Here is a 13,766-nt window from a genome sequence, read left to right on the forward strand (position 1 = left end):
GGTACAAGGAATGAAAACACCATTTGGGATGTCTTTTCATGGCAGGGAATCATATAGCTTGGGGAAATCTGCATACCATTGTGTTTTGAGGAGGTTGGAGGGACCTAAAGAACCTGGAGAAAACCATTACAGAAAGAGAACATACAAGAACTCTGTACCAAGCTAAGGATCAAGCTCAAGAGCTGCAAGGCTATCACTACCTGCTGCACCACCCTGACACCAGTGTTGTAGTCGAGTCACTAAACCTCAAGTCTGAGTCCAGTCCTGAGTCCCCAGTGTCCAAGTTTGAGTCATTCTAGAAAATTTTGAGTCGAGTCCAAATCAAGTCCACTGTTGATCCGAGTCGAGTCAGAGAACAAGACTCCAACCCGCACCATTTGACGGTGGCTCTGCCTTTATGTGAAAGCGTCTCTGCTACTGTGTGGGACTAATGCCGCTTTTCCACTACAAACGCGGCTGAGCCGTGCCGTGCCGAGTTGAGCTGAGTCGAGCTGAGCGGGGCTGTTGGAGTTGCATTTCGACTACAACCGTGCTGAACCGTGCTGGCTGGAAGTGGGTGGACACATTGGGTGGAGTTAGCGAAAGTGGGTGGACGTCATGTGATGTCGTTAAGCAGCGCAAACAGTGACATCAGTGACAGTGGCGGAACAAGTCAGAGCCGGGCCGGGGGCGGGGCAAATGACCGGGCCCTTTATTAAAGCTTATCATAACATCATTTTAGGCTACAAAATGTCCGCAACTGCGGTGTTTACCAATTTCAACACTACCGGGTGCAACTGTTATTTAGTACATCAAGTCCTTCAAACGAACATGTAACTCAGAAACAAAAAAACATTAGGATACTGTACATGGCTCATAATAAAACATCAATAGCCTATACTGCGCACATTATTTGAAGGGCATACGAATGAGCGCTCAGAGGTTGCAACGGTGACAGGAAGAGTCAGAAATAAAAGGAGGGCGGTGCAAACCTCACTGAATGCACTGTGTTTACCAATTTCAACACTACGGGGTGCAACTATGTTATTTTGTACATTAAGTCCTTCAAACGAACATGTAACTCAGAAACAAAAAAACATTAGGCGACATACGGTACATGGCTCATAATAAAACATCAATAGCCTACTGCGCGCATTATTTGAAGGGCATACGGCGAGCCTTGCGCTCCGCGAACTCGTCCACGATGCTCTGTATGTCACTGATTCAGTGAGCTTTTAAGCGGTAGTCTCACGACCCGAATAGTAAACAATAAACATGGAGGACATGGAGTCGTTAGTGTTGCTGGTCTTGGTGCTGTGGCTTGTTGTCACCGACAACGCCAACAGATACTGGCAAGAGCGTATAGATGAGGCGAGGCGCATAAGGCTTCAGAAATTCTCGTAATTCGTAATTCTTCTCCTTCCGGGTTTGCGGTGTTTACAGATCCCAGCGCGCTCGCGGGGCGTGTGTGGGCATGTGAGGACACTCCTCCTCACCAATCAGTGCACAGGGGAGTGTCTGCTCACGCCCCCAGCCTCAGTCGGCACGGTTTGGCTCGCTTCAGCCCCACTCCAAAACGGTGCGAGTTTTAGGGGCTAAGCAGGGCTGAAACGAGCTGAGTCGTGCTGGTTTTTGGTAGTCGAAACGCGAGCCGTGTCGGGCTGAAGTGAGCTGAAGCGAGCTGAAGTGAGCTGAAAAAGGGTAGTGGAAAAGGGCCATTACATTACTGCTTGACTGCCTCATTTTAGTTAATAGGCTACAGATAAAAAGCTTGTTCATCACTCAGCAAGCCCCGCCCACTATCAACAGGGTAAATAACATGAGAGTGTTAACACTAGCAAGTTCATCGCTCAGCAAGCAAGCCCTGCTATCAACAGAGCAATGAACATAGCGTGTCACTTCCTTCTCTGGGTGGAGTCTTGCCAAATGACGATTGAAGTCATCTCCTCGATAGTTCTTCTACATATGGAACACATAGCAGTGCATTTTTTCCCACTGCATGAGAAGTCTGTATAAGCAAAGCGGACAATCCTCGGGGAGTTCTCTCCAGGCATTTTAGTGCCATTAATGTTAGTTTGTTCCTGAACATGACGTATGAACAGGTGAATGTGCATTCTCTTGCAAGAAATTAGTATAAAAATGAATGTAGATAATCGGTTGTGGTCAGAAGTTTACATACAGAGACATGAATGTCATCTTGGATATGAATGTCATGGCAATATTTGGGCTTTCAGTCATTTCTTTCAACTGTTCTTTTTCTCTGGCAGAATGATTATACAGTATACATCTTTAATAAAAAAACACTCGAATTTGGTGCACAAGTTTTAATTTTCTTTGGGTTTTCTGAAATCAAGACAGGGTCAAAATTATACATACAGGGTCAAAAAATTACATACGCTCACTTAGATTATTAATTCAGAGGTGCTGAAACTTCCAAAATGTCTCTTATTTTGCCAAGGCCGAGGTCTCTTAACTTCCTGTTAGTGATCATGATTGACTACAGCTAGTAGCTTCTCTGTGCCTTCATAAAAAGGGTTTGTTTACAGCACTCATTGGATTGACCAACACACAATACAATAAGAAAGTCCAAGGAGCTCAGTGCAGATCTGAGAAAGAGGATTGTAGATGTACACAACTTCGGAATGTCTCTTGGAGCCATTTCTAAACAATTGCGAATTCCAAGATCAGTTCAAACAATTGTATGCAAGTTATTCTGAGGTGAAGTCACTTTGCCTTGCCACTTTGCTTCAGGAAAACCCAAACTGTCACCCTCAGCTGAATGGAAATTGGTTTGGATGGTCAGGAACAACCTTTGAACCACCATGGCACAGCCCTGCCATGAACTGGAAGCTGATGGATCACTGTCTACAGTTCAGATCACCATGGACTAAGAGGCTGCTATCCAAGAAATAACCCCCTGCTTCAAAATTGACACCTTCAAGCTTAACTAAAGTTTGAAGCTGACCACACGGACAAAGAAAAAGCTTTCTGGAGGATAGCTGTGTGGTCATATGAGACAAAGATTGAGTTGTTTGGCCACAATGGCCACTATGTACAGAGGGACGCTGTACCAGCTGGTGGTGGTGGTAGGATCATCATGCTCTGGGGCTGTTTTGCTGCCAGTGGAACTGGTTCATTGCACAAAGTGGATGGAATGATGAAGAAGGAGGACTACCTCAGAATTCTTCAGCATAAACCATAAGAAACTTGAACATGACTTGGGACTTGGGAGTTACAACAGGACAATGAAACCAAACACGCATCAGAGCTGGTTGTGGAGGATAAAGCAGGCTAACATTAAGCTTAAAACAAGTCATGACATCAACCTTATTGAAAATATATGGACTGTGCTTATAAGTCGAGTCCATGCCAAGAAAAAAAAATTGAACTCTAGCAATTCAACCATGAAGAGTTGTGAAATATCCAACCAGAATTCTGACAGAAGCTTGTTCATGGTAAACAAAAATGTTTGGTCAAGGTGAATCTTGCGAAGATACATTTTACCCAAATATTAGGTGTGCTGTATGTACAGTGGTGCTTGAAAATTTGTGAACTCTTTAGAGTTTTCTATATTTCTGCACAAATATGACCTACAACATCATCAGATTTTCACACAAGTCCTATAAGTAGATAAAGAGAACCCAGTTAAACAAATGAGACAAAAAAATTTTTACTTGGTCATTTATTTATTGAGGAAAATGATCCAATATTACATATCTGTGAGTGGCAAAAGTATGTGAACCTTTAGGATTAGCAGTTAATTTGAAGGTGAAATTAGAGTCAGGTGTTTTCAATCAATGGGATGACAATCAGGTGTGAGTGGGCACCCTGTTTTATTTAAAGAACAGGGATCTATCAAAGTCTGAGCTTCACAACACATGTTTGTGGAAGTGTATCATGGCACAAACAAAGGAGATTTCTGAGGACCTCAGAAAAAGTGTTCTTGATGCTCATCAGGCTGGAAAAGGTTACAAAACCATCTCTAAAGAGTTTGGACTCCACCAATCCACAGTCAGACTGATTGTGTACAAATGGAGGAAATTCAAGACCATTGTTACCCTCCCCAGGAGTGGTCGACCAACAAAGATCACTCCAAGAGCAAGGCATGTAATAGACGGCGAGGTCACAAAGGACTCCAGGATAACTTCTAAGCAACTGAAGGCCTCTCTCACATTGGCCAATGTTCATGAGTCCACCATCAGGAGAACACTGAACAACAATGGTGTGCATGGCAGGGTTGCAAGGAGAAAGCCACTTCTTTCCAAAAAGAACATTGCTGCTCATCTGCAGTTTGCTAAAGATCACATGGACAAGCCAGAAGGCTATTGGAAAAATGTTTTGTGAACGGATGAGACCAAAATAGAACTTTTTGGTTTAAATGAGAAGCATTATGTTTGGAGAAAGGAAAACACTGCATTCCAGCATAAGAACCTTATCCCATCTGTGAAACATGGTGGTGGTAGTATGGTGGTAGGTTTGGGCCTATTTTGCTGCATCTGGGCCAGGATGGCTTGCCATCATTGATGGAAGAATGAATCCTGAACTATAGCAGCAAATTCTAAAGGAAAATGTCGGGACATCTGTCCATGAACTGAATCTCAAGAGAAGGTGGGTCATGCAGCAAGACAATGACCCTAAGCACACAAGTCGTTCTACCAAAGAACAGTTAAAGAAGAATAAAGTTAATGTTTTGGAATGGCCAAGTCAAAGTCCTGACCTTAATCCAATCGAAATGTTGTGAAAGGACCTGAAGTGAGCACTTCATGTGAGGAAACCCACCAACATTCCAGAGTTGAAGCTGTTCTGTATGGAGGAATGGGCTAAAATTCCTTCAAGCCTGTGTGCAGGACTGATCAACAGTTACCAGAAATGTTTAGTTGCAGTTATTGCTGCACAAGGAGGTCACATCAGATACTGAAAGCAAAGGTTCACATACTTTTGCCACTCACAGATATTCATCACATGCACACTTCAAGCATAGTGAAATTCATCCTTTGCATTTAACCCATCTGAACACACGCACACACTCAGAGCAGTGGGCAGCCAACCAGCGTGCCCGGGGAGCAGTCAGGGGTTAGGTACCTTGCTCAAGGGCACCTCAGCCCAAGGCCACCCCACGTCAACCTAACTGCATGTCTTTGGATTGTGGGGGAAACCGGAGCACCCGGAGGAAACCCACGAAGACACGGGGAGAACATGCAAACTCCACACAGAAAGGCCCTCACCGGCCACTGGGTTCGAACCCGGAACCTTCTTGCTGTGAGGCGACCGTGCTAACCACTACACCACTGTGCTGCCCCAGAGATATGTAATATTGATCATTTTCCTCAATAAATAAATGACCAAGTCTAATATTTTTGTCTCATTTGTTTAACTGGGTTCTCTTTATCTACTTTTAGGACTTGTGTGAAAATCTGATGATGTTTTAGGTCATATTTATGCAGAAATATAGAAAATTCTAAAGGGTTCACAAACTTTCAAGCACCACTGTATATTTTTGTCCTTGTATGTATAATTTTGACCCTGTGTTGATTTCTGAAAACCCAAAGAAAGTTAAAACTTGTGCACCAAATTCTAGTGTTTTTTTTAATTAAAGACATGCTGTACAATCATTCTCATCTCATCTCATTATCTCTAGCCGCTTTATCCTTCTACAGGGTCGCAGGCAAGCTGGAGCCTATCCCAGCTGACTACGGGCGAAAGGCGGGGTACACCCTGGACAAGTCGCCAGGTCATCACAGGGCTGACACATAGACACAGACAACCATTCACACTCACATTCACACCTACGGTCAATTTAGAGTCACCAGTTAACCTAACCTGCATGTCTTTGGACTGTGGGGGAAACCGGAGCACCCGGAGGAAACCCACGCGGACACGGGGAGAACATGCAAACTCCACACAGAAAGGCCCTCGCCGGACCCGGGGTTCGAACCCAGGACCTTCTTGCTGTGAGGCGACAGCGCTAACCACTACACCACCGTGCCGCCCAGAAAAAGAACAGTTCAAAGAAATTACTGAAAGCCCAAATATTCCCATGACATTCATGCCACTGTATGTAAACTTCTGACAACAATTATAAATATCTCATCTCATTATCTCTAGCCACTTTATCCTGTTCAACAGGGTCACAGGCAAGCTGAAGCCTATTCCAGCTGACTATGGGCGAAAGGCGGGGTACACCCTGGACAAGTCACCAGGTCATCACAGGGCTGACACATAGACACAGACAACCATTCACACTCACATTCACACCTACGGTCAATTTAGAGTCACCAGTTAACCTAACCTGCATGTCTTTGGACTGTGGGGGAAACCGGAGCACCCGGAGGAAACCCACGCGGACACAGGGAGAACATGCAAACTCCGCACAGAAAGGTCCTCGCCGGCCACGGGGCTCAAACCCGGACCTTCTTGCTGTGAGGCGACAGCGCTAACCACTACACCACTGTGCCGCCTCAATTGTAAATATCTTATGCCAATTTATATTGGCATGTGACAAAAAATAAAGAAAAAATCCGAGTCCTTGTTTCCAATTTACAAGTCTGAATGCAATTAATGCATGAGTCCAAGTCAGGTCATGAGTCCTTAAAATTAGGGCATGAGTCGGACTCGAGTCCGAGTCCTGGACTCATGTACTACAGCCTTGCCTGACACCATACATAGAGATGCCTGATGGAAATACAAATTAGGGTTACAAATACTGTATCTGTATCCATATTCAGATTTGGCCCAGAACTGGGTGTGGCCTATATTTTAGTGGATTGAAAGTAGGTGTGGCCTATTTATGGCCTTATAATAATGCCACTACCAGGGTGGCATGGTGGTGTAGTGTTAGCACTGTCGCCTCACAGCAAGAAGGTTCTGGGTTTGAGCCCAGTGGCCAATGGGGGCCTTTCTGTGTGGAGTTTGTATGTTCTCCATGTGTCTGAATGGGTTTCGTCCCACAATCCAAAGACATGCAGTTAGGCTACTTGACTACTCTCAGAAAAATTGCCCATAGGTGTGACTGTGTGATTGAATGGTTGTTTCCCAAGCCCAGAAATAGGAGAGTTGTGGCACAAAGGACGTCCAGTGTACAACCCCGATTCCAAAAAAAGTTGGGACAAAGAACAAATTGTAAATAAAAATGGAATGTAATAATTTACAAGTCTCAAAAACTGATATTGTATTCACAATAGAACATAGACAACATATTAAATGTCGAAAGTGAGACATTTTGAAATTTCATGCCAAATATTGGCTCATTTGAAATTTCAGGACAGCAACACATCTCAAAAACATTGGGACAGGGGCAATAAGAGGCTGGAAAAGTTAAAGGTACAAAAAAGGAACAGCTGGAGGACCAAACTGCAACTCATTAGGTCAACTGGCAATAGGTCATTAACATGACTGGGTATAAAAAGGGCATCTTGGAGTGGCAGCGGCTCTCAGAAGTAAAGATGGGAAGAGGAACACCAATCCCCCTAATTCTGCGCCGACAAATAGTGGAGCAATATCAGAAAGGAGTTCGACAGTGTAAAATTGCAAAGGGTTTGAACATATCATCATCTACAGTGCATAATATCATCAAAAGATTCAGAGAATCTGGAAGAATCTCTGTGCATAAGGGTCAAGGCCGGAAAACCATACTGGGTGCCCGTGATCTTCGGGCCCTTAAACGGCACTGCGTCACATACAGGCATGCTTCTGTATTGGAAATCACAAAATGGGCTCAGGAATATTTCCAGAGAACATTATCTGTGAACACAATTCACCGTGCCATCCACCGTTGCCAGCTAAAACTCTATAGTTCAAAGAAGAAGCCGTATCTAAACATGATCCAGAAGCGCAGATGTCTTCTCTGGGCCAAGGCTCATTTAAAATGGACTGTGGCAAAGTGATAAACTGTTCTGTGGTCAGACGAATCAAAATTTGAAGTTCTTTATGGAAATCAGGGACGCCGTGTCATTCGGACTAAAGAGGAGAAGGACGACTCAAGTTGTTATCAGCGCTCAGTTCAGAAGCCTGCATCTCTGATGGTATGGGGTTGCATCAGTGCGTGTGGCATGGGCAGCTTACACATCTGGAAAGACACCATCAATGCTGAAAGGTATATCCAGGTTCTAGAGCAACATATGCTCCCGTCCAGACAACGTTTCTTTCAGGGAAGACCTTGCATTTTCCAACATGACAATGCCAAACCACATACTGCATCAATTATAGCATCATGGCTGCGTAGAAGAAGGGTCCGGGTACTGAACTGGCCAGCCTGCAGTCCAGATCTTTCACCCATAGAAAACATTTGGCACATCATAAAATGGAAGATACGACAAAAAAGACCTAAGACAGTTGAGCAACTAGAATCCCACATTTGACAAGAATGGGTTAACATTCCTATCCCTAAACTTGAGCAACTTGTCTCCTCAGTCCCCAGACGTTTACAGACTGTTGTAAAGAGAAAAGGGGATGTCTCACAGTGGTAAACATGGCCTTGTCCCAACTTTTTTGAGATGTGTTGTTGTCATGAAATTTAAAATCACCTAATTTTTCTCTTTAAATGATACATTTTCTCAGTTTAAACATTTGATATGTCATCTATGTTCTATTCTGAATAAAATATGGAATTTTGAAACATCATTGCATTCTGTTTTTATTTACAATTTGTACTTTGTCCCAACTTTTTTGGAATCGGGGTTGTAAAACTATGCTCCAATTAATATGACATGTGGATCAATAGGGTCCACATGGACCCTGACCTGGCAACAGTCACCACTGTGGCACCACTGTGCCTCCTGAAATTACAGTTAAGAATGATGAACATGTGCCTGAGTTAACGTTTGTTTGTTTTTTTAATACCCCACAAGAGATATCCTGCCCTTTGCAGATTGGGTGGTCAGTGTGGGCTAGTGACCGGGGGATGTTTTGAAAAGGAAATATTAAACTGAAATTATACACTCAACACAGGTACATCATGACAAAGAATGTCAGGCAGTTCCGCAAACATTCAGAACAATGGCATCAAACAGCACAGAGTTAGAGTAGCAGAGCAGAGCAAATTTCTCTGGAGTTGGTGAAAGCAACAGACACGACACTGCACTCGGTCCACAGCCAGCAGAAATGCATTTGAATTTGCTCATTTGGCTGATGCTTTGAAACCAAAGCGACTTACAGTTGAGGCAGGATACAACTGAGAAGCTGAAGGTTAAGGGTCTTGCTCAAAGACCCATTCATGGGAGCTTGGCAGTGATGAGATTTAATCTGCAGCTCAAAGGTTTAAGCACTTCACCACCACTTCCCTTACATCATGTGTGGAAAATCAAGGCTGGGAGAAATCCACTATTGAAGAATTGGTTCTCCATCACAACCATCAAATCTGACAAATTTGGTGAAAGAAAAAACTAATGGTGCAGTTTGCCCCCCACCCTGTCCAAGGGACCACTTCTCACCAGATATCTTTTGGGTGGTAGACCACGCTCAAATATTTCAACCACTGGGTACACTTATTAACCCGCTTTATTAGTGGCACCAACCTTGAAGTGTTGTTGTTGTAGTCTGTGACAGCTGGAATCCACTTGTTGAGCAACTATCTATGAAGCATAATCTTTCAAGATTACATAATTGTCCAGGAATTTATCAGTGCTAGTTTCTGCTCACGGAACCACTTTTGGCTGAAGATTTTTTCTCAACTCAGCAGTGTTCTTTATGTGTAATAAAAAAAAAAAAAAAAACCTGATACATTCATATCAGCACCTCATATACCACCATGTCAGTGTTCTGGGGGATCCTCTCTGGGAACTGTGGACCCATATGCACTTATCAGTGGTTCCATGGTTGTCCTTTGATGGATAGGGGGCTAACAAATTGTTTTTTTTTCTTCTATTGAAAAGAGTCTCTACAGGGGAACTTTATTTCTGCTACAACAATGGCTATTGCTATAGAAAGTCTGCAGTGGAATCAAATAACCAGCTTGAAATATCAGAATATGTAGAGTTCAGGGGGCAAATAACCTGTACCACAGTGAGTAGAAATGCGTCATGTTCTGAACAAAACTTTCAGGCCCTGTTAACACCTGGCATGAATATGCAACCTGGAGGTGGTCTGGGACACACGTCACATTTGTAACGTGAACACAAATGCGTACTGGACAACAACAAAGGACCAACTAATCAGCTGTGTCATTATCCCAGCCAGAAAATATTTCATCATTGCAAAACTGTTTGGAAATTGCGCTGAACATAAAGCTCTCTGTTGCTTGACTAATGGATTAAGCCGATTCTGTAACAGCAGGATGAAAGCAGCTGCTTTTCATAGGTTCATTTGTCATCTCACTCATTTCTCATTCATTTATACACCGATCAGCCATAAAATTAAAAACACTGACAGGTAAAATGAATTACATTGATTATGTTGTTACAGTGGCACCTGATGAGGGGTGGGATATATAAGGCAGCAAGAGAATAGTCAGTTCTTGAAGTTCATGTGTTGGAAGCAGGAAAAACGGGTAAGCATAAGGATCTGAGTGACTTTAACAAGGACCAAATTGTGATGGGTAGATGACTGGGTCTGAGCATCTCCAAAATGGCACATCTTGTGGGGTGTTCCCGGTATGTAGTGCTTAGTATCTTCCAAAAGTGGTCCAAGGAAGGACAACTGGTGAACCAGGAACAGGGTCATGGGTGTCGAAGGCTCACTGATTCGCATAGGGCACAAAGGCTAGCCCACTTGGTCCAATCCCACAGAAGAGCTTCTGTAGCACAAACTGCTGAAAAGGTTAATGCTGGCTAAAACAGAAAGGTGTCAAACGGAAAACCGGATGTTGAGTTCTCCTTGCCAAAGGTGAACATGACCATGTTTGTTATCAGAGAAAGGTGCAAAAGCCAGCATCTGTTATGATATGGGTGTGCATCAGTGCCCATGGCATGGGTGAGTTGCATGTATGTGAAGGTACCAATGACACAGAGGTGTATATTGGGATTTTAGAGAGACATACAGTATGTTGCCATCAAGGCAACACCTCTTCCTGGGAAGTCCATGCTTATTTCAGCAGGACAATGCCAGGCCTCATTCTGCACATGCTACAGCAGTGTGGCTTTGTAGACACAGAGTGTGTGTGCTTGACTGGCCTGCTGCCAGTCCAGATCTGTCTCCTATTGAGAACGTATGGGGCATCATGAAGAGGAGAATCAGACAACAGCGACCACGGTCTGCTGAGCAGCTGAAGTCTTGTATCAAGCAAAAATGGACAAAAAATCTAATTGCAAAACTGTAACAATTAGTATCCTCAGATCCCATCCGATTAAAAAGTGTTATTAAAAGGAAAAGTGATGTAACACAATGGTAATAATGTCTCTGCCCCAATATTTTTGAGTGTGTTGCAGGCATCAAATTCTAACTTCTCCAGAAATTCTAGACATCTTCAAACTGATAGCACTGACAAAGAGAAACTGAATAATCTTTCTGAGTGAAGGTTTCTGTGGTAAACAGAAAATGTTGTTTTTTTTTAACCCTCTGTATCTTCGTCCTTCCAGTTTTGATGAAAAAGGCCCATTTATAACTAAATCCTTTTATAACCTTTATGGAAGGTACATCTGATAATATTCATCTTTTATTACTTTATTTTCTCTTCCCCTCCTCATGTTCACTTTCCTTTCATACAGTTGTCACACTGTTTGCTCTGTGTGACTCTGCCATCTTCTTTCCACCTCCACACTTGTATTTAGCACATATAAAGTGTGTCGGGCAAACTGCGCACACACAGTCAGTCTGAACAGGCATTAGTGATGTTGTGACAATGACAGATAATGACACCGCAAAAAGAATAATGGCAAATCTGACCTTTAGTTTGAAAGAGTTCCCAACCTACCTCTCTTTGTGTGTATGGGTGTGTGTGTGTCACAGTGAGGGTGATCAGGGGCAATAGCAACTTGACAGACGACCGATGTTGAGCTGACAGACCTGCTGGATGGTTATTGATAAACTGCATCTGATAGATGAGGTTAAATGGCGCGCGCGTGTGTGTGTGTGTGTGTGTGTGTGTGTGTGTGTGTGCCTATCCGAGAGCTAAGCAGTTCTCGTTTCTCAGACAGTTTGAAAATCGTGTTACCTTATCAATGCAATGAAAGTTATGAATGAATAAATATGTGGAAAACCAGTATGCAGGAGAAAGATAAAGGCTACTGGAAGAGAGAAAGATAGAGAGAGAGGGAGAGAGAGAGAGAGAGAGAGAGAGATGCATGGCATGATGGGCATCAGAGTGAAAACGTTGAAGAGATAACACACCTTGTGTGTACGTGTGACTCTGAGTCTACATGAGCTTGTTTTTCTCTGAGACAGAGAGAAAGAAAAAGTAAACAAGAAGGAGTGAGAGACTGAAAGTGTTGTGATATGAGCAATGGTGGCCCTGCAGAGAAACACACACGATCAATGGTCATATTCACATAAAGTCAGGCACAGTCCCACAGTGAAAGGCCTGTATAAATGATAATAATTATAAAAAAATGTCCATAGATTGCTTTCCGATACAGCGATCGTCTTCCTTTTTCCATCGGGCTTTGACTATTGATTGCTCAGATTATTAGCTTGCCATTTTTTTCAAAAATATTTCTCAGGCTGTCTGACCCTCAATCATATATTACACTTACTGCAGTATTACTGAGTTGTGAGTAATGTGCTCTGTGTGTGTGTGTGTGTGTGTGTGTGTGTGTGTGTGTGTGTGTGTGTGTGTGTTTAAATGGGGGTGCTGCTGTATCGCCAGGGGGTGTGAGTGAGAACAGGCCACAGTAATTGAATCCCTTTCCCTGTCTATGTCTCAAATCTAGTCATTATACAAGCGCCTCTTTCTCTCTCCCGGACACACACGTACAGAAATAAAGCAAAAGAGTGGGGAAGACAGATTCCGCCTAATTAAATTTTTACCACACACCAGTTGGTTTGGTTCCTTTTTTTTCCCTCTTCAAACTTTATTTTCCCCGGAGACGATAAAATAAGCATTAAATGCGGCTAACGCTGGCAAATCGCTGCTCTTTTTTGGGGGCCGTTTTTGACTCGCTTGTGAAAGGAAATAAAAACGGCAGGAGGGAAAAACAGATGAAGAGACAGACGCAGTAGAGCGGAAGGCACGGTGTGACATTTTTGTTGCTGGAAATTAAAAAAAAAAGAAAAGATAAAGTGCTATGTAGGGACAGAAGCACTTTTCAGTCCAAGCTATCCCACGTTTTACCAACTTCTGTAAAGTTAGCATTTTTGGCTAGTAGGTGAGCTACTGTGAAGGATAGTATAATGGTATAAAAGAAGCCTTTATTTGTCACATGTACACTCAAGCACAGTGAAATTCCTCATCTGCATTTAACCCATCTGAAGCAGTGAACACACAAGTGAGCAATGAGCACACACACATACCCAGAGCATATATGTCAACCTATATGGAATGTCCGTATTTTATATGGATTTGATTCAATAAACGTAGTATATGGGCGTACAAATAAAGTTATACGGATTCTTTTAAAAAACTTCAATATTTATTTAGAGCTATAATCAATTCCAACGATGATAAAAGAGCGCATAACATTTACAAACGTACTGTACACCACAGAAAGCACAAACAGCCAGTAAAGAGTCTTATGAAATCGCATGTTATCTTGTGGTAGCGAGACTTCATTCCACTTTTGATCATGCGCACACCGCATTGCGAGAATCCCGCCAACCGGGAAGTAACATTTTGTTTGAAACGCGTATTTCCGCCTGAGCGACTTTCACTAGCGACTGAAAAGATTCTGAATGGGCACTCCGGCAAGATCAATACAGAC

Source organism: Neoarius graeffei, chromosome 2 (assembly GCF_027579695.1).
Source record: "Neoarius graeffei isolate fNeoGra1 chromosome 2, fNeoGra1.pri, whole genome shotgun sequence".
NCBI lineage: Eukaryota > Metazoa > Chordata > Actinopteri > Siluriformes > Ariidae > Neoarius > Neoarius graeffei.